This window comes from Aptenodytes forsteri, unplaced genomic scaffold (genome assembly GCF_000699145.1).
Source record: "Aptenodytes forsteri isolate BGI_AS27 unplaced genomic scaffold, ASM69914v1 Scaffold534, whole genome shotgun sequence".
NCBI lineage: Eukaryota > Metazoa > Chordata > Aves > Sphenisciformes > Spheniscidae > Aptenodytes > Aptenodytes forsteri.
In genome coordinates, this window is record NW_008795712.1 from 1,373,189 (window position 1) to 1,394,966 (window position 21,778).

Below are 21,778 nucleotides of genomic sequence, written 5' to 3' on the forward strand. Positions count from 1 at the left end.
GCTTTCCCCCAGTTTCTGTACTGAGCATGACGTCCCATGGTATGGAATGTCCCTTTGGCCAGTTGGGGTCAGCTGTCCTGGCTGTGCCCCCTCCCAGCTTCTTGTGCCCCCCCAGCCTTCTCAGTCGGTAGAGCATGGGAAGCTGAAAAGCCCTTGACTAGTGTAAGCACTGCTCAGCAACAACTACAACATCAGTGCATTATCAACATTGTTCTCACCCTAAATCCAAAACACAGCACTGTACCAGCTACTAGGAAGGAAATTAACTCTATCCCTGCCGAAACCAGGACATCCAGCCAGTCTTTCTCTTGTGAACTTTCAGCCTGTTTTGTTTCTCTAATTTTCATATAAAAAAAGGAAAGTGTTTCTTCTGCTCTCTGTTGCCCTTTTTGTAGATGAAACTTGCATCTTCAGTGCATGGCTAGCATACTCATTATTATCACGGACAATCTCAGTGGTCCTGACTGCATATGTTACCTGCTTTTGAGTTGTATGTTAGAAGTGGTTTATTTCACATGTGGTATTTGCCCTCAGCTGTTTCATCCTCTGGGATCAGGCGCAATCCCACTGGCAGGAATTATGCATGATATTACTGGAAAACATTACAGCTGACCGTGTCGTGTAATGAAAGGGCACAGTACTGTGCCCTGGAGTGGCCAGGCTTATATTTGCTTTGTGGATTCCTTTATAAGGAGCTCATTGAAACAAATCTTCTGGGTATTCAGCAGCCAAATGTAGCTTTAAAATGAAAAAATACTTTTAACATCATCAGATAGTGAAAAAATCAAAGCAAATTACAAAAATGGTAGGAAGAAAAACAAGTAAAGAAAGGGCGGATAAGAACAAATGTTTTTAGATAAGATCTTCCAAGAAGTGCCTACATGCATTTTTTCTGTGTTCACATTTCTTTTGCTATTAGGAACAGAAATCTGTTGATTACAAAAAGTTCTCTTACTGCTGCAGCATCGATTTCCCTTGCCTTACATGCTTGTGTAGTAAATGAACAACCTTTTACGCTTACGGGAAAACGAGGGTGTTTTATCTTTCTCCTGTATTGCTGTGGTATGAGGGAATATAGCCAATTAAAGTAATTAATTTAATTTTGGACAAGATATTAAGAGTCAGTAATCCTATTGTATTACTACTGCGTATCAGTTAACGTTATTTGCGCCATTTACTTGCTTGATTTTTTTAGCGTATTTGGAGTTTTCTTTATGTTCAATATAGCTTTTGGATAACTGCAAAATCCTTATATGCATTTTCTTATTCCTAACTTACTGCTGTGTGTTATTAAACTTATCTTTCACATAGGAGATTTTATTTAAAGATGAGGGGGGTGTGTGTGTATCTATGTATATGTGTGGTGAAAGTAAAACTTTATGTTCATGCTTCTCTGAGATAATTAAAACATTTACATTTTTTTCATTATAATCAGATATCATAGAGCTTGTTTAATGATTTTTCCCCCCCCTGGTAAATTTTCCACAGAATCTGGTATTCAACTTAGTTTGTGCACTTGCTTAAATTTGAGTTTCTGTGTTACATTTTGATCAAAGGCTCTGTAATTGTTTTATTGTAAATCATTATAATTTCATTTGTAATAGATAAAAATGAGACAAACGAATGTGGAAAGTCCTTGTCTGGCTACCCTCTAGTAATGCATTTCCTTTTCATTGCCTGTGCTGAGAGTTGGAGTTTCTTATGTTGCCTCAAATTCACTGTTTTTTCTTTACAAGTTACTTCTCTTTTATGTATAAAAAGTTCATAGATTTAGTTAGCTAATGCAGTTATTGGTTTTAAAATGTGCCTTTGGGCTTCAAGCAGTCTTTTGTGTAATGCTGTTATATATGCAAGCGATGGGCGTGCTGAATTCTTAACTTGCCTTTCAGAAGGACATGTGAAAATAAAATGTGGTATTTGCATCTCTTTCAGGATGGGACCAGAAGTCTTAGGAGACACAGATGTCAAAATATCTGGTGTAAAACTTGGAGTGCACTGCCTATGATCCTAAACACTGATGAACTGAAAAGCAGGACCTTGATGTGTCTAGAATAGTTAGCTCCTTCTACTGCCTTGAAGGGCACCAACACAATTTCTCTTATTTGGGTTTTCTGCTAAAGTACTCGAGTTTTCTCCTGCCTTTTTCTGTCCACGTGAGCGTGCTGTTTAGTATGCCTGAATTGGAGACTTCTGGCTGTAGTTCTTTCGTCCGTAACTTCAGCTCATGTCATGCCCCCCCGAACACTTGCATCTCAAAGCTCTCGTCCTTTTCCCTAGGGGTCCTCTGAGATGTCAGCAGCATGAAAAGTTCCTTCCTGTTACTGGGAAGCTGTGAGGCTTCGCTATGAAGCTCACTACTACCATCCTAATTGCATCTTTCCCTTTTCAGAAACATTTCCATTACTCCCATGTGGATCCACAGTCTTGGTGCCTAATGCTGTAGCATCAGGAGCAAAACTGGTGCTGATGGTACCAACAGTATGAAATACAATATGTAGCCATGGATTTACGTCTAAATATTTTAAATGACTTTATTTGCGCTTTCATTGTTTAGAATTTAAAGGAAACCCGTCCCACACAAAATTGCATCTAACTACTGCTAAGTGTTTTTATTAGATATCTGCTTTATTTAATCGCTTCGCTTTTCTAATTTTACGTGCTTCACGTTTAATGGTCGTGATAACGGAGGTGATAATGTTTGTTTATTGGTCACGGTACCACTGTCCCCTTCACTGTAACTAAAGTCAGGAGACCTTCATTTAGTAGCTTCAACATCCGAGTTAATATTTCTCTTGCTTTCCTTTTTACTGAGGATTTATGTCTCCGGACATTCTGTTCTTAATACACTACAAACAGATTTGTGGCTCCCATTCCTGCTCTCAGGTGCTGAGCGCTCCAGTGAATGGGATACCAAATAATCCTGGGCACTCATGCACTCATCTGTCTTATTAGCACAGTCCGAGTTTGCTTCACCCCAGAGAGAACCTGCACAGGTCTTAAAATTCACTGAAGAGGAAATTCAGAAGTTTAACGTAGTTGAAGAAGGTGTTGCCGCCTTCTCGTGCAGCGCAGGGTCCACCGAGAAAGAGCCCTTGCTGCATTTTAAAAATTTTAGCCCCTGGCTCCTCACTGAGCAGTTAAATGACACAAAAGGTGTTTTTTCCTCACTCCCGTGAGTTCTGGAAGAGGACTACAAACTTCTTTGTCAAAGTTGCAGAGCTAATGATACACCTGAAAAGAATGGTTTTTTTCTGAATCCCCTGCAGATTACCTATGACAGCCTGCGACTACTAGTTTGGGGGCCACAGTTTGGGAACACTTAGAGTAATATCCTTGCCCAGGAAAGTCCAGTAACCCCGCGCAATGGTACAATGACTTTAATATTGATGAATAGGCTCCCTACAGCATCCTTTAAATAGTTTTATTAGTAATCTAAGAATACTGCTTAGCAGTTTCAGATAAAATTGGCTTTATATAAAATTGAAAATTTTATATAAAATGAAATCATAAATGAAGGCCCAGGGAGAATTTTCTGTATTGTTAACTCCGTTTTGGCTGAGTCTAAACTTGCATGTCGTAAGTCATACTGGGACTTGAATGTAATAGTGTTTTGACAGTAAGTGAAATTAAAACTTTCTCCTCCCCTTCACAGCCTAGGAGGTGTCACCTTTCCTAGAATTCTTTATCCGAGGATTTTTTTTGCAGATTCCTAAGTCCCAGTATTTTTAAATGGACAGCTTATTTTTAAGCTGTTGTAAGGATGATTACAGATATTTTGTGTAGTTCAAATATTTTGAAATCAAGCTGTAATTCTGCCATTGGTGATAGCAGTTATTCCGAAAAGACATTCGTGAAGCAGTTGGAAGCCAGCGAGTTCCGTGCCTTAGGTAGGAGGAACATGCTTTCAGGGCTTTCCAGATTTAATGTCTGCAGCGTGGCCAAATATTTCAGGCACATATGTTGGAACTGGCTTTCAAAGTCTGTATTTAGTCTTTGATTTTATTGGAAGGTGTAAGAGACTGGTCCTTTGGAAAATCCGGCTTCCCTAATTATGTAGGTAACATACTTTAAAATGTTAGATTCTGTCTATGAATCATTCTCTCCCATTATTAGAGATGACATTTCCATTTAATTTCCCAGTGGGATTCCATTTAATGTTTTCAAAACAACATCAGTTGAAATCATATTTGTTTTGCTTGTTTGCCTTTATAAAGAAATTTTTATTAGAGGAATTGCAAAGTTTTTAAAATGGAAGAAAGAAGAGTTTTTAGAGGTGAAATATTAGTAAAAGTTCCACTTGTTATTTTCTTTTAAATTCAGCGCCTTGAAACAGAGATGTCAAACTTGTGAGGCAGCTGTGGCGTATCTAAGTATAATATCAGAAACAAAGGATTTGGGAGTCTGCTGAATTTTCTTATTTTGATCATGTTCTTATTCAGTGAATCATGTCTATTTAGTGCTACTGTGAACGAAGCTAATACTTTGGTTTTAATTTACAGATGGAGAAGTTAGTCCATCCTTGGAGTATTCGCATTGTCTTACCAGGATGATATAATATATAGCAGCTATATTGAATTTTTGCTGCATTACTGGCTATGATGCAATATACCGGACTGTTCTAAACATGTCTGTTCTAAATAAAAGATGGCCAAGTGATTTTTGGCCCTGAGAGCAGGTGGCATGGACTGCCTTATCGCAGTCGGTCCAAGGCGTGGATTCAGGCACTGAGACAAGACGCTCTGTATTCTCCAAATGTCCTGTTCTTTCGGAGATGACGAAGGTTGGATGTGGCTTAAAGTTTTATGAGCTATCGCTAATGAGATTCTCCAAGATATTTGAGTCTTTGCCTTGTTTTGGGTGCGGTGAAATGCGGTGTGTCGAGTATAATGTGAAATTTAAATGTGTTAGGAAAAATCCTAGGTAAGGAAAAACTGCTTATGCATTTGTGAGAGTGTGAAAAGGGAGAAAACAAGCAGACGGGGGGAAACAACATACGTGTGAAGAATAAGAGAGATCTAAAATCTTAGTATGCTGCTTATTAATAGGATTTATTGCTGCTATTTATAATAACCCTGTTTGAAACCATTTCTTTTACATTTCCTACTTGATACATTTTCAGGAAATTAGAACATATTAAATATGTTACCTTCTACCCCATGTCCCCTTTCTCTTCTCCTGATCTTTTTACTTGTTAGGTTTTAAATATTTATGGGGAAAAAACATTTTAAAAGGGCATGTAACACAAAGGTAATAATCACAGTGCCATGCTGTTTTATGGGGCAATAATCCAGTTGCCTTGTTTGAATAAACTACTTGGCCTTCATTCTCCTAGGCTTTACCTTAGGGAATGGAGCTGGATTATTGCCTTGTAAAACAGTGCTGCATTCCTGTTGTTGATTATTTATAAATCTTTGCCTATCACTAGTCATGGAGTACTTTCTATCTTACAGCATTCCTGTTCCTTTCCTTCATGGCTTTCTCCCGCATTCAGAGAATCCAGAAATAAAAGCTGAGTTCTGCCTGATTTGTGGCACTCTAACGTTAACCTCCATTCTGGGAGTTTCTGTATAAGCATGTTACACTTTTATTTGCTTCAAATGAAGGTAAATCACAGCACCCTCCATGTGAACAGCTTCTGAGTGAGATTCAGCCTGCCTAAATTTCACTGAAGTCATTCAGTCAGATAACGGGGAGCGCCATGGTGGCTTTAGTGCTGGTGAGGATCCCCTGCCTCCCCATGGGAGTCTACTCAACTTCAGAACACATATCCACTTATTTTCTGCAACCACTGGGATGTGCAAGCTAGTAGTAAGCAGATGTTAGCAAGGGACTTGATTAGTGCCACCCAAATGAATTTTAAGAAGGTTGGGATCTCCTTAGGTTTGAACTGCGAATGTGGGCTACTACCTCACAGTGCCACCATCAAGATACCATCATTGTTAGTGCTTAGCCGTATACTGATCCACCAGTCTCGTGTTAACTGACCTTGTTGGGCTCTTCCAGAGAATTTTTAAGTCTTTTTCCACTTCCTGAGACTTTCTGGGAATGGGAAGGAACAGTCCAGAAATACCTGAAATAGCAAGAAGCCAGGCACAGCAATGATCATATGGTTGCTGGCATGACAGTTTCTGAAATGCAGGTAATCTAGTAGGACTGTCAGTTCAGAAGTATTGCCAAATAGAGTTACAAATTGATAGACACTGTCCAAATTGGAGGATTATAGGATTTGTAACATCATTTGTAATTTGTGTGCTGAAGAAGAGTCTGAATAGTATTCTTATAAATTACGTCTTTTGTGGGGGAACGACCTACATATGTTGACAAGTTTGCTCAGTGAACAATTAGTGAATGAGTGTTTTCTGATGTAGTAGTTATGATTTGTGCTTAGCAAAATGGCCATTACCATTCCTTATTTATTTATGTATCAACTTGGATGCAACGGTCTCTATCCTTCAAAATCATTTGGAAGCTGAACCTGGTGTTGTGCGTGACCACGAGCTTACTAAGCAGTGTTTGATACGGAGGACTTATCACACATCCAACTCAATCATCAGAGATGACTGTCAATTGTTTTCTTTATGAACAGCAAAACAGTAACAAGGAAAAGTTTGACTTCATGTAAGGAGAAAAATTCTTCATAGAGTGTGAATCACCACCCTTAGAGATTTTGAAAACTTGATGGGATGTGACCCTGAGCAGTCTGTTCTAACTTTGAATTTGTTCTGCTTTGAGCAGGTGTTTAGGCTTCAGACCTCCAGTGGTCCTTCCAAGCTATGTCTTTCTGTGATTGAAGCTAGGAGGTGCTGTCTTTGTGTTACTATTACAAACCGCACAGGAAGCCATGGGTTCAGGCGTGCTTCTTCTGTGTCAGACAGCTTTTTTGGGTTCTCACTGGCTTGCAGGAGCCACACTCTCTTCTCGTACTCCTGCTTTAGTAGTTCATAAACTGTGCAGCTAGATGGAGAAACGTCTTGTTACTTTCTGGATGTGTTGGAGAATACCTCCTTGGAGACTGGTTACTGCACAAGTGTTCTACTCCCTCAGTTTTAGGTACATCACCAGAAGTTGGTGGAATAGCTTCCTGGTAGTCATCCGCATGCAAACCGCACATCACCAGTAAGGTTAGAGTTAAATAATGTGGAGGATAATTACGAGCTTTTCAAATACTTGATAGAAAGGAGATCAACCCATGCTTGGTTGACCCATCTCAGGATCACACCTGAAAGACATTTCTACGTCTATAGTAGGCTACGTCATCATAGCAAACTGATTTTCTGGTCTTGAGTCAGTCTGCCCGTAGCCACACTATTAAACTCTTTCACCTGACAGAACACTACAGCAACATTCAAAATGTCTTTTGGAAAGGTTCCTGGTCCATACTGACACTAACTGAGTAGATAAATACACCAGCCAGTCTGCAGGGCCAGGGTCTTGGATCTAGCGCATACACTACATCCTGTTTAAATTTGCTTAAATTAGAATTTTCCTCCCTGTCCTTTCCTACTCGGCTTCATGATTTCTTGTTTGTTGTTCGTCTAGGAGGCAGTTTCTGCTTCTGTTCCTGACAGCTGAGTGACCTTACGTGCTAAGATATGCTATTTTTTTGACACGCCATATGCAAGAATCTCTCTTGTGCTTGCCTGAATTACAAGGAGGTGATTAACTTTTAGTGGGGTGGGCTCCTCTTTGTCACCCAGTAAGGCAGTATGCAGGTTTCACAGGGAAGTTCTTCTGTGCACTGCATTTTATAGTTTTTATAAATACATACAGTAACAAATGTATGTTATAGGCATATAAATGAGACCAATCACTGCACCCCACTATTGACTTCTGTTTGAGATCAAACATATTGATTATTCACCACCTGATGGTGACAGTGAATTTTGGGTGCCTAATCCTCAATCTTGTTTTTGAGGGAAACCGTGATATTTACTTCTTGAAGTTCTCAATGCTTTGGATGCTAACAGCTTAGCAGAGTCTGTAGCTCTTTGTATGGAATGCTAACAGGTGTGATCACCCAAGAAATTAGAATTTTTCCTTTCTTTGATTTAAGTCATCAGTGCTGATGGCTACTCACTGTTACAAAGGTCTTTGATTCTTGAATATAATGAATAGAAGTACATAAAATAAAGGTAACTCTTTCTCAGTTTACCTATGTAAAACAGTTTAACACTAATAATATCAAAAGGATTTTTATGAACAGTGTATGCTGATGAACAGCGTTGTATTAAAATGTTATATTGGTAACAATTATTTAGTAATTTGTAATGTGCGTTTTTATTTTTACTGTATCTAAATTTGGAATATAATGGATAAACATATTTAACTATCAACAGATTATTTAATAACGAATAGAATTAGGAGGAAAAAGCACAGGTTGTAGGAGGATGAGTTTTGGGAAGCACGAGGAAGTCACTGCGTACTGAGATAGCGGAACCGCTGGTTTTCGTTGCAGCAAATCTGTGAAAAGGTTTACAATGAAGAGCCAATTTCATTTTAGAAAAGAGGAGTCCTCATGTGCTATCACCTGCATTTGGTGCATGCAGGTTAATAAATGTCTTCCCTCTACGTATACTCGAGAGGTATTTACTTAAAAATGAAATATTTCTGCATACCCATCCCCTAATTTCTTACTGTTTTGTGCAAATGAAGTCAGAACAGAAGTGTATTTTAACTTTGCTTAGAGCAACATAATTGGTAGGATATGTGATGCAAATAAATTGGCTCAAATTTTCACCTAATGTGCCCCTGCTTCAGTCCTCTTGCTGCCCTTGTGAACTGTAGGTATTGTTCTTGCATTGTAGTTATCTTTGAAGAGGCAGGGTTGCCTGTGGCAGTCGAGGCAAAATCAGAAGAAAATTTAAATGATTAATTAATGTAATCTAGTGTCTGTTTTACCAAAGGCTTTCAGGGACTTATTTAGCTCGATTAATGAGAGAAATTCCAACAGCAGTTTTTTAGAAAAGGTTTTTGAAGAGTGTAAATGACATAGCTGCTGGAGGGAAAATAATCTTACACCTCTTAATATTATATTAAGCCCCACAGAATTAGTACTAAGGAAAAATATTCTTTTAAAGCTTTTATTTTTGGTTTAGTTATTATTTAGTATTTGTAAAAATCAACGTAGTACACATTTTCTTTGAAGTTGTAAAGGACAGAGGACGTAAATCTCAAATATAGCTATCGGCTAAAAGTGTCCATGTTCCTAAAGGTGACTGGGCAAAATCGTGGAAGAAAAGTCCGCTGGGGGATACTGAATACAGGTACCACCTTTGGGCCAGGGGGACCCTGGAGGCTGGGCAAATATTCTAGGAAGTTGTCAATATGCGCTTGCACTGCTTCTGTGCTCTTCTGTTGGAGGGAGAGCAAGGGTCTGAACTGACCTTTACTTCAACCTGGTATAGGTGTTTTGCGTTATGTGTTTTAAGATTCAGAAATACCTGTAACCAAACGAAAAAGGTAAAAGAAGTAAAAAATGTTGAGATATTTAAAATTTTGAAATGTTTTATTTTTGTCCATTTAAAATTGTTGTTATTGTGCTTAAATTTGGAAACAAACACTGATGAACTAAAATACTGTTATTTCATACTATTACAGAAAGAGTTAGGTTAGGTGGGACTTCTGGAAGTCACCTAGTTCAATTCCTTGCTCTGAGCATGGCTGCCTTCAGAGTTAGGGCCTTGCTCAGCTGAGTACTGAAAATCTCCGAGGACGTAGATTTCATCGCATTTTTAGGCACCTTGTTCTTGTGCTTAACCACTTCCATTGTGAAAAACCTTTTCCTTGTATGGAGCTGGAGTTTTGCTTGCTGCTGACCTTTTCGTTTCAAAAATAGGCAACTAAATGTTTTAATACTTCTGAAACATTTGCAGGTTTTTTTTCAAAACAAAAAAAATCTATTAATTGATTATTTCCAGCAAATTTTTAGTGCAAGGCCTACTAGCAATTGCTATTGAAGAATGTCATCGATTCCTGTCCAGCTGTAATTACATCATTTAACGTCAGTGAAAATGCTTGTCAGCCCGGAAGTTACAGCCGTCTATCGGGATGCAAAATGTCTAGAGTTGAGATATAGGATCCTAGAGTGGAACAGTGACGAACGCTGAGAAAGACACAGAGAGAGATCTTCAGAGGTGCCTTCATGTTTTTTTTTGGTAGCCTCAAAACTATGCAGATGCACAGGCTTTCTCCCTCATTCATTCTCCCCCCTGCCTTCTCTATAGCTCACGCTAATCAAAATGGTAAAGTAGAGAAAAACTCATATACTGTGATTCTGTAGCAGAGGAACACTGTAGGTTTTGAAATGAAAGCTAAAAAGCGAAGGTTTGCACTGTGTTGTATAATCATAGAATGATGTAGGTTGGAAGAGTCTTCTGGAAGTCTGTGGTCCAACTTCCCGCTCCGAGCAGGGCCAGCTTAGGTAGGTGAGGTTGCTCACCTATCAAAATACAGATGGCTCATCTATCAAAAGTGTTTTATTGGTTGAAAGATAAAAGTAGTTTGCCACTTATTTTTCTGAGCTGTATCTGTTAGAAGAGATTTTAGTGGCCAGAAGTTCAATGGCAAAATTAAAAAAACGATGAAAAAGTATTTTTCAGTATACTAAAAATGCGTATGCTTTACATGTGGCTATATGGACTAAAGCCAAGTGCATTAATTTAAAAGATGTGCTAATTATTCTTCCTTTTTCAAGAACAGGGGCAACAATATTATACTCATCAAAGGTCCAGCTGACAATCAGGAGGCCAATATGACAGTGACGGCATACAGAACTGGAGGTAAAGTGATAAAGGAGTAAGAAAGCTAGAAAATGGAGGGATAAAAATGAATCCCCAGGCAATCTGAATATATGAGTCAGAGAAGGGATGGAAGGAGGATGATTTGCAGAGGAGAACTAAAGTAAGGAATGAGAGAGTGTGGCTTTCAGGGTAACTATGACATGACTGTGAAAAGCGGGATTGAGACATGGAATTTCACGGGGACTCATTTTAAGGTCATGAGCCACAGAGGAAGCCCCCCAAAAGAAGGCGACCAGCGAACGGCCTCCTCATTACCATTGACATAAGCAGAGCAGTTCCCAGGGGAGGCAGTTAACCCTCTGTGGGTCTCCATGTTAGCAGTATCCCCAGGTTCTCAGTGCGTAAGACCTAGTGTGCTGGAAAGAGAACTAATACACTAACAATTCGTGTAGGCATGAGCGGCAAGGTTTTATTTTATATCTTACGTTAGTACACAGCTTCACTGAATTATGGCATGTGATATGCCTACATTTTTAATATCAAGAGGTTTCAATAAAGGTGAAGAGAAAAGAATCTTACTCTTTTAAAGCTTGCATAAAATACTACATTTGAATACAAAGCAACTGCTTCCATGAACTGTAAACCAGCCCCAATGCAGCAAGGAGGTTCATTATTCAGCCCAAGAACACTCATGCACAGCTCACAAATGCAAGCACAAATGGCATCCCCTATGGCTTTTATTTTAGTGAAGCCTCTGGCAGCAAGAGGTCTATTTCTTCATTAACTGTATATACATCTTGATTTATCCTTGTTGGCAAGCTGGCCCACCTTATTCCTTATATTGTGAAATGCACACAGTACCTTGATTATGATTATGATATGGAAGTGACAGTTTAAACAGCCTTTAAGTAGCTTCATCTTATCCATAAATGGCAAAAGGTCTTTCATCACTTTTCTGTAGTTTGTATTTAAAATGACCATTGTCATAGAATCATAGAATCATAGAATCATTGAGGTTGGAAAAGACCTCTAAGATCATCGAGTCCAACCGTCAACCCAACACCACCATGTCCACTAAACCATGTCCCTAAGCGCCTCATCTACACGTCTTTTAAATACCTCCAGGGATGGGGACTCCACCACTTCCCTGGGCAGCCTGGTCCAATGTTTCACCACTCTTTCAGTAAAGACATTTTTCCTCACGTCCAATCTAAACCTCCCCTGGCGCAACTTGAGGCCATTTCCTCTTGTCCTATCGCTTGTTGTCCTCTTGGTATGTATCAGGGTAATATCTAGCAGGACAGCAAAAGATACGCTGTGTTACCTAAAATTTTTCACTGGTGTATATCTGTCAATGATAAATCCGTTATTGCTTATGCTCAGATACTAATGCTTCTAGTTCAGTCTTTCACCAGAGAAGTTTATGATTCATTGGTGAGAGAAATGTGTGAGTTGTGTCCAAAAGCTGTTAGACTGAAAACCACAGCGATGTAGCAGCTTTGTTGGTACTGAAATGAACTTTGGGACTTTTCCTTCCGACAGAGTTACTTTTGGGAGCAGTACAGATGCCGTAATAGAGTGTTACGCTGACATTTACAAGGGAGTTGTGTAGTAGTTGGTTATACTACTCCATACTGGCTTTCACGTAATTTGTCCAGGCTAGAATGCGGTGAAGACCATGTTCAACTCCCGTGAGCAACGTGTATCCTGAAAATGCGTCTGAGAGGGAACTCTGCTAGATTGGTCACGTGTTGCCAATTCAAGCAAAGATAAAAGCATTAAAATAGTCAAACGGTAAAACGAGAATAGTAAGCTGTTAGCATTTGAGCTTATTAAGGGTTCCCAGGCACTTGTGTACATAGAACTCTTGGCAAAAAGATGATGCAGTCTCAAGTGATGTTACTCAGCTGAGCTGAATACATCTGATCCCTCCATTTTTGGGAGCCCTGCCTGTCAGAAATGATGGATCAAGCAAGCGTGAGGTATTGATGGTAGGTGAACTCCTTGCTTTAAGAGCTTTAAGTGGCACTTCAAAGAAAGTAGATGGCCATACCACGGTGATTCGGGGTGCCTCAGCCAGGTACCGCGTCGTCACTGGAACTAGTCACCTCAGAAGATCTTTGGAGACCAATGCAGCGAACTTAACTGAAACATCTGTCTCTCCTTATCGACTGTAGATATTTCTGGAGGATGAGTGAGTGCTTCTACATGACAAATATGCCTATTAGCTTCCTGCAGGGGCTGAGAAAATAAGAAGTTAAAATTACCCAAATTGTTTTGGGCTTCTGTTTGTACTTTGCGTTACTCTCTCTGTTTTTCAGTCTGAGTGGCAAGCGCATTGAACTCTTGTTGTGGTGTTTCTTGGATTTTATTTGCATAGCTGAGATTTGTGTTTGTATAGTGTGATTTTGCCACACAACCACACTAGTTCTTGCCGCTAGAAAAAAACGGGAAGAAGTTTAACCACCACCATATCCCTGCTTTTAGTCTTAATTGCTTTCAGTTGGATCAAAGGCTGCCTACTAAAAGAAAGAGAAACTTCTAGTCTGAATTAAAAAAATCTTCACAGACTTATCATCAAACCCCAAAGAAACGTCAGTTCTCTTATTTTTACTTTCTTCTATTTTCCCAATACCTGTAATCCTTCTCATGTTTCTGTCTACCTTTTTTTTCTTAAATCTGAGCATTCTTTTTGATGTTTAGCTGCAGAAACTGACTTTTTAGAAGTTGTGGCTTTTTCGGTACGTAAAAATATTTTAGTTTTAATACTGTAGCTGCATACATAATTTTAATATAGCTATACACAATTTTATAGCTTGCAGTTTTTCTCTGCATTTATACTGAAATACCAAAAGTCTAGTATTATGTATTGTTATTAGTATTGAAACTTTAAAACATTAATCCACCCAACAAATAAAGAATCCTGCAAAGCATTTGATGCTGGTTGCAAAAATAATGTCAGTACTGTATCATATTCAGAAAAGCATTTTATGTGTTTCTCTGTTTTATGATCTATAACACTGCATTGTTTTTTTCCGGAGCTGCTGTTGGATCCTTCTTGTTGAGATTATTTAGCAACTTGGTTTCTTGTGTCCTTACGGGTGCAGAGGGACACTTTTCACTGCTGCCCATTTTAAATTTTTCTTACATCTCATTTTCATGATCCTATAATTATGTTGGATCAATGTCTGGTTGTGTGGTAGTTTCACATAAGGATCGTCTGACTCAGTCCTCCTCTAATGGGCAGAAGCAGATGCTTTATTTGATCAAGGGTGATACAAACCTTTCACCCATTTTTATTATCTCTTTTATTCTATTTTTGCATGGTAAATATGCTGGACCTGTTTCGGTGTGCTGCTGAGCTGTATATCACACATCATTTAAGTAGTTACCAAGCCTTGAAGACATTGAGTTATTGTGTTAGAATTTTTCTGAGTTAAAAGATTTTTGGTTTACATTGTTTTTAAGGTACAAGTTGTTTTGATCATTCTTTAATAAAATAAAGATAAATTTAATATAATGTCCTTCATCATTATTGATACTTTGGGATTGTAGTCTCCTAGCAACAGAAGACAATCTGAAAAAAAATGGTGAAGTATAGGCAAATCTACTCCCTACTTACTTACTAATTTCAAGCTCTTAGTAATTGGAAAAACTGCAGCCAAATTTTTAAAAAAGAGTCTTTACTCCTAACTACTTTATGTATTTTCTCAATACTTCTTAGTGGAGAAATGGCCAAAGTATTTGTTTTATGATCCCTGCAGTCCAGCTGTGCAGGAAGAAATGGTGAATTTTGCTAACGAGGTTTTGCTTAAACACAATTTTTTAACCACATAATACCAGGTCATCCATGCTGTCGGGTCATCCTAGCCTTGGAAAGGGTGAAACAGACTCCAAGAATAAATACTCCCTCTGTGCTGGGGAGCGTCCGTCTTTAGCGGTCAGCGGTGACTGTACGTCAGCTCATCCCTCACCGTGTTTTCCCTTTGTGGTTGTTGTAACTTGGGTCAGTTACAATGAGTAACTGATGATCAATGAGTTCACACTCTGTATAGACAAGAAGCTCCTTCCCCAAGGCTTTGTAAGAGATCACCCACACAGCTGGAAACAGAAATCAGGTCTCCGTACTTCCATCCAGGTGCCCCATCTGCCAGACCAGAAGTCCTTAATCTATAGCTGATAAGCAACATCTTGCCTTTGAGACGCTGATATTGCTCACAGCAGCGATTAGAGTTTGCGCCGCGGTGATCTAAGTGGACAGGGGGAGTGAGGGATGATGTTGCCCGTGGTACGTTACATTGCCAGTACTGTTGCCCGCTGATCTGCAAAGATTCAAGGGCATTTGCTGTTAAACCCTGTTTTGCTTTTGACGACACGTGGCTACCGGCGCATTGTTTATCTCTATCATAATGCCACAACTCTTACAGAGACGAAAATGTGTATTTAAAATACTAAATGTATTAAAAAAATTAAACCTATGCACAGCCCCAGAATTCTTTTCCCCCAAACCAGTGCATAACTTTACATATCCTCTTTTCCAGTATCAATTTCTACCTGTTTAAAAGAAAGCTTCTAAATGTCCTTTTATACCTGTGACTTACAATGTCCCTGTATTCCTGATTTCTGACTCACCGTTGATCTGGGTCTTGACATTCATTTGGTTCGTTTCTACTATTACATTACTCTATTAGGATTTTAGGTTTGGCCTAATCTGCCTCGTGTGTTTTCACTCTGTCTCTTACCAGTACATGATCCCTGCGTCACGGATGCTTGTAAGCATTAATATTAAAACTAAGTTGTATTTGCTTTTAAATGCAAGTTTTATTTTAAACGAAGCAGAAGAAGCACCTAAGAAGACATAACCTTTTCATTTGATATCTGTAGTTGCTGCAAACTTTTGGTGTATGAGGATAGTTAAAAAGTTACTGTTGATAAACGTGGATGCTAGCAACATTGTCTTGATTTCTCAGCTTCATAGCATTTCATGTCATGCTTGGTTTGAGTGGCTTTTTGGTCTTGTTCTGCATTTTTTTTTAAATAACGTCACGTAACCTACTTACCGATTCAGAGAGCAAATTTTTTAATTCATGGAATGTCACTTTGTCCTTATTTACACTTTATAGACTGATTTTCTCTGTACCAGTAAAAATTCCAGTTTCTAAAGATGTTTTAGGTGAGTGCACCAGGTAATACTGTTAAAACTGGGACAAGCTATGTGAGAATCTATTCATTCTGCATATCTGGGCAGTTCAGAAATCGTTCTACACTTTATAAGATGCTGTCTTGAACCATGAGAGACATTTCAAAGAACTTTCCCCTTCTCACAGGGGTATTTGCGTAATCATCTTTGCTGGAACAAGTTCCTTTGGCATGCTAATGAATTCTCAACTCCAGGAGGTTCTTTCTACAAAGTTGCTTTACATCAGATTTAACGCTGTTAAAAGCACACAAGAAAATTTAACCCACAAAACAGGTGCCGTCATCGTTTATGCTGCTTCATGAAAATGTGACATGCACGACATGAAGAGGTGATTGACTAAGATAACTGTTTATGTAGTGTGAAGAGCAACAGGCTAAGCTGTAACCTTGCTCTGTTGGATATAAGCAAAGCCCTGGGATGATGCCATTGTAGGTCCACATTAGTTACTCAGTAATTATCCAAGAAGAGAAACAAAGAATTTTTGAGAGATTATAAGGGATATTGGATATCTGTGGGTTTATTTTTTTTTTTTAAATGAATATTAGGCTTTTCTGTAGGCTCTCCTCTTTTGCTGACTTATCTATGAGTTTTCACAATCCTCCTTTTTGATGGGTCATCTTGGGGTATCTTGAGTCTCTGGTCACAATGCAAACACAGAGTGGCGTGAAAACATAGCCCTTAGAGGAGAACTAGGGCCTGTTAAAATTGCCATGAAACAGTGGTTCTAAATTTTTTTTTTGTATCTTCTCTGGAAATTTCCTCTCTGAGATAACAGGGAAAATATATAGTCTTCTGGCCACTGTGCTACCAAGTCACAGACCTTGTTTGTTTTCCTTCTGGCTGCGTGACTCCTGCGTGCTTATGGTTTCAACTGGAGGTATCAGTAGTTGCTCTGCTTAATCTGGTGGTTGGGATATTTTATAAAGGTGCAACGAAAATGGATCTGACTCCTCTTAGGATCCTGTGCAGAAGACTGACATTTCGTCTGTCAAAGTATGTGATAGACGGGGTTGATGTGCATTAGCAATACTGCCTAATGGAAGCTGGTAGAGTAGCCATCTTGGTGAAATCTGCACTTAGTGGTCAAACCTTTTGCTGTTTTGAATATATTATTTTCAGTAAGGAAAATAGCACTTTCCCGTGGGCATGCTAAGGATATTAATGGAATACTGCAGCATTCAACAACATGTTTAAGAGTGGTAAATACTGTTGAGATGTTGCCTACTGGATTGTCAAAGGGATGTAAACATCCATCTTCCATTTTGATTTTTATGGAAGTTATGCATGCAAATACTTTATTTTTGAACATCCGGCCCATAAATTCTTTTAAAAAGTTGCCAAAAGGCTTACTTTCAGTAATAATTCTTAATGGAGGAAAAAAGCAATAGTGCTACTCCATCATTAGAAATAGTTCCCGGAACCGCTCTACAGCACTGGGAAGACTACATCAAGAATGAGAAGGATGTGGAGATAGCGAAGAGAAATAAAGGTCAGCCGCAAAAATGATTTTGAAGCTGAAAAGCAAGCCTTATGATGTGGGTCTTGAAAAACTCAAATGATAATTCTGTGTGAAGAGAAGATGGATAGGCAACTCTCCTTCTATGTGGGTACTTGTATGTGGAGAAGATTTCTACTAATGAGCGGCATTTTAGTTTTGCAGGGAAAAGTGTAAGATAGAAAGACTGAAGTTGACGATAGATAAATTCATCTCTAAAACAAGGGTTGGTTTGCTAGCTGCAAAGATCATTAAGTACGGAGCAACTTCCCAGGGGACTGTTACTGTATCTGGAGTCTTTAAAATGAGTTTAGGTTTATATTTTGAAAGCTTAGAACCTGTTTTGGGAGAAGTTATTTGATCCGTATGTGCAGAAGACATTTTTAATCTCATCGTTCTCTTGTGCAACCTCTTGCATGACAGGTTGTGAGCACAGAGGATTGCCTGTATTACCCTCAATGTGTTAACAGCCTCTATGTACTGTATTAAAACAGTTCTTGTGATACTATTTTTAAGGGTGGGTGCAGGTCATCTGTGCACATGAGGACTTCCTCAGTACGCAGTTGGCTAACTGGTTTTTTCTGTTATGCTTTTCTGGAGGGTGATTACAACTAGAGAGGGGGTGTCCAAATGGCAGAACAATGTTTGCAAATCCACAGGTGTGTGCTTCTGTAGAACCATGCGGTGTGGGGATGTTTGAAGGCACAGGGTCTGCTGGGATAGTGCTGAGCATATTCCAGGGCAGGAGGTGGCAACCATGGTATCTTCTTGGCTAAGTCTACAGGAGGAATTACTGCAAACCCATAGAAACAGATTTTTAGATTTAGATGGCATTGAGGATCTGATGTCTACACTGCAGACATTTCAAGGCTTTTTATGTCGGATTAGCTTTAGTCTGGCCCCGTGGGCTAAATACCCATTTACAGCTGGAGTGTATTAGGTGCATTTCTGGGGTGAATCTTCCAGTTTAGTTTTATCCAAGGGGAATCAACTTCATGCACTCAGAGACCATTCCTCTTGTGAAACACAGCAATTGAGTGGAGATTATCACAAGGTTTGCCTGAAAAGCATACTCCTTCTCTGAGCTAAAATGCTTAATGTGGATGCACTTTTACTGCAGCCATAGGGATGACACTTTGGATTGAATTGTCTCCAGCACATCCTGCTTTGGAAGGAACTTCTTTTCTCTGAGAGAAAGTCCAGGAATAAGACAATAAAGATGAAGTTTTGACAGGTAGGAGAACAAACCCAGAAGCAAACCAGCTATGTTATATTGGTAGATTAGACAAACCTTCCAATAACGCTCTACTGTGGGGTAAATGATACTCTCTTCACTTCAGTGATTTTTGAGTGTTTTGAATAACAGAAGATCTTTGGCAATGCACCAAAAGTAAATTTGACCCTCAGCCTTTTGCAAAGCCTTCTTGCCTAGATCTCGGATCAGCTCTCAATACAGTGAACATGGGGAAAGAACTGCCTACACTAAAGAGCTGTGCTGATCCAAGAATACAGGCACTGGTCATGGCATGATGTGACCAAGAATAAGATTACCTGAAAATTAGAAGAGCGTTTCTAAAGGTTAGAAACGTCAAGTTCTGGACTGGCCTTCCAATGGCAGTAATAAGGCAAATCGCTTAAATATTGTATAAATGAAATGACCAGTGTATTGCTGAGAGCATGGGACTGGACTCAGTGACCCAGATGGTCCCTTCCTAATAGAGTAACAATTAAACTATAACTTAGAATATAAAATATTCTGTCCAATATATCACATTCTATCCAATGTGAATTGTGTTTATCTTAATATCTGACTTTTTTTGAAAATGATTTGACTATCTAGTCTTTATGAATCGTACAACTGGGGGCTGAAGATAAAATTTTAACTCATTCAGGAAAATATGCTTCCATTCATACAGAGTCTGAGATGTGCTATTCCATTTTATATTCTCAGAAAAATGCCTTGGTGAATAAAAGCTTTTTTATTAAATTCATGCTATCGTATCTTCTTTTTTAAATTTGGTAAGGATTAATAATACTTTATCATTTAGTCATAAAAGAACGGGTCCTTATAATGAACTGTGACAAGAAACAGGTGAAGAAGAACTCTGATAGACAGATCTGATATAATGACGCAGAAGATAATATACAATCCACTATCCTCGTATCTTGATCTTTTATATATGTTCAACTGCAGGAAAATGGAGGAAAAAAGCTTTTTTTCAAAAGAATTTTAATAAAATTCTTATTTTGCTTGCAGAAAGCTTACTTGAATCACTGCTGCGTAGTAGAGAATATGTGTGACCATCCGACCCTCTTTTCCTCTTAGTGGGGAAATGGTAACGTTCTCTCACTGATCACTGGAGCCTAATGGAGGCACCATTTTGCTAAGATGTCCTCAAAACTGTTACTTTATCCCGCAGTTCCTTTGCTGGCTGAAGACTGAGAAGACTTTGGAGAAGACATTAAATATCCAGAGCATTTTGGACGTATGTTTCTCTCTTATTTCTTCTTCATCTCCTCCTGCCCAAGGGGGAAGAAAAGGCTTCCAGCCTGTAGCTCTGTGTTACAAACGAACAAAGCTTCTGTGATTGTGCCGCATGCCTGTCCCTCGTTGTTCCCAGTAACTTCTGGATCAGCTGGCCAGAGTCAAGCAAATTTGAAGGAAGGATGGCATAACTTGAAAGAGAGAGATCAGTGAGTGCTCACAGTGATGGAGAGGTGGGGAAATTATCATAGAATCACAGAATCATAGAATCATTAAGGTTGGAAAAGACCTCTAAGATCATCGAGTCCAACCGTCAACCCAACACCCCCATGCCCACTAAACCATGTCCCTAAGTGCCTCATCTACACGTCTTTTAAATACCTCCAGGGATGGGGACTCAACCACTTCCCTGGGCAGCTTGGTCCAATGTTTAACTACCTCTTTCAGTAAGACATTTTTCCTCACATCCAATCTAAACCTCCCCTGGTGCAACTTGAGGCAATTAAATTCTTCTGCTTCAGGGGTAGTTGGCAAGCTGATTGATACGTCCTTGTGGCCATCTCATCAGCACAAGCATGGCCTCAAACTAGCCTCAATATGCTTCTTCAGCAGTAAAAAAAAGGTCAAATGACATTTGGAGAGCAGCTGTGATCAGTGAGAAAGCGGAGGGAGCAAAGTTTGCAAATCTACAAGGAAACCAGACTTTGCTGGCTTCACTTCTCCACAAAATATCCCGATTAAACATGTTAGTGCGCGCATGATACAATCGTAGCGTGGGCAAGTGGTGGTTTTCTCAGGGGTGAGGGTTTGCTTCATTCCAGCCTGTGTGAAATCAAACCATGCTTTCCACGTTAAGATTTTGCTACATACAACTGTGACAATTAACTGTCATACAGAGACATTCTCCTCTCTTGGCCCCCTCCCTCAGCATCGATCTCCAAAATGCACGTTTTCCCCTTATTATCATACGCTGCAAAGAAAATTGTAAAAAAAGTCTGTGAAGGTGGAAGTAAAAATAGTTGACACCTAGCCAGTTCGACATTGTACTTCCAAGGAAATATTTTCTGCATTTGTTCTAGCTTAGCACAGCTTTTACATGTTAATTTTACTGTGGCTGGAAGTGTCACCCTGAATCCAAATAACTGCCTGGTTTTGAAGAGACCCGAGTTTGTATTTGCTTGTAGCTTTAATCTCTCTAAAACTACTGAAAGAATGATTTTAACTTGGTAGTCTTTGTTTCTTTTGTTTAAAGATGTGTTTAATTCTTCTTAAAAAACTTTTTCGATGAGTTATTATCATTAAAATGACTGTATTAAACTCAGCATCATGAATAATTCATAATGCAATTTTGAAAAAAAATGCCATGCAAAACTACAATAATTAGTTTTATGTGATAGGAAAAGCATTATTTTCATATTTAGACAGGAAGTGAACATTTATTTAGATACACTATTCACGGTATACTAAATTATGGCATAAACTAGTGTTTGTAATTTAAAAAAATGACAAGTTAATTTGAAAACCATCCCTGAGATGCAACTTGTATGTTGCCACCTACCTGATAAAATTGATTACTTTGTATATTTATGCGTTTGCTGTAAAGTGGGTGGTTTTGAAATGTGATTGCACATTTAAAATTAGACTTGAGCCCATGATGTTGCCTTTTATGAATTTTTTTGCATCTTATTCGTCATGTTTTGAGTAGTAATGTCTATAATTTTCTGAGGACACAATGACAATTCTCATTAATTGCCTCCAGTCTTGTAGACGACTTCAACGAAGTTATGGGATGGTTGGAGGGAGTCATAGCATATGCCTCAAAATATGACTTTCCTGAATCTGGGATTGGAAGCTGCCTA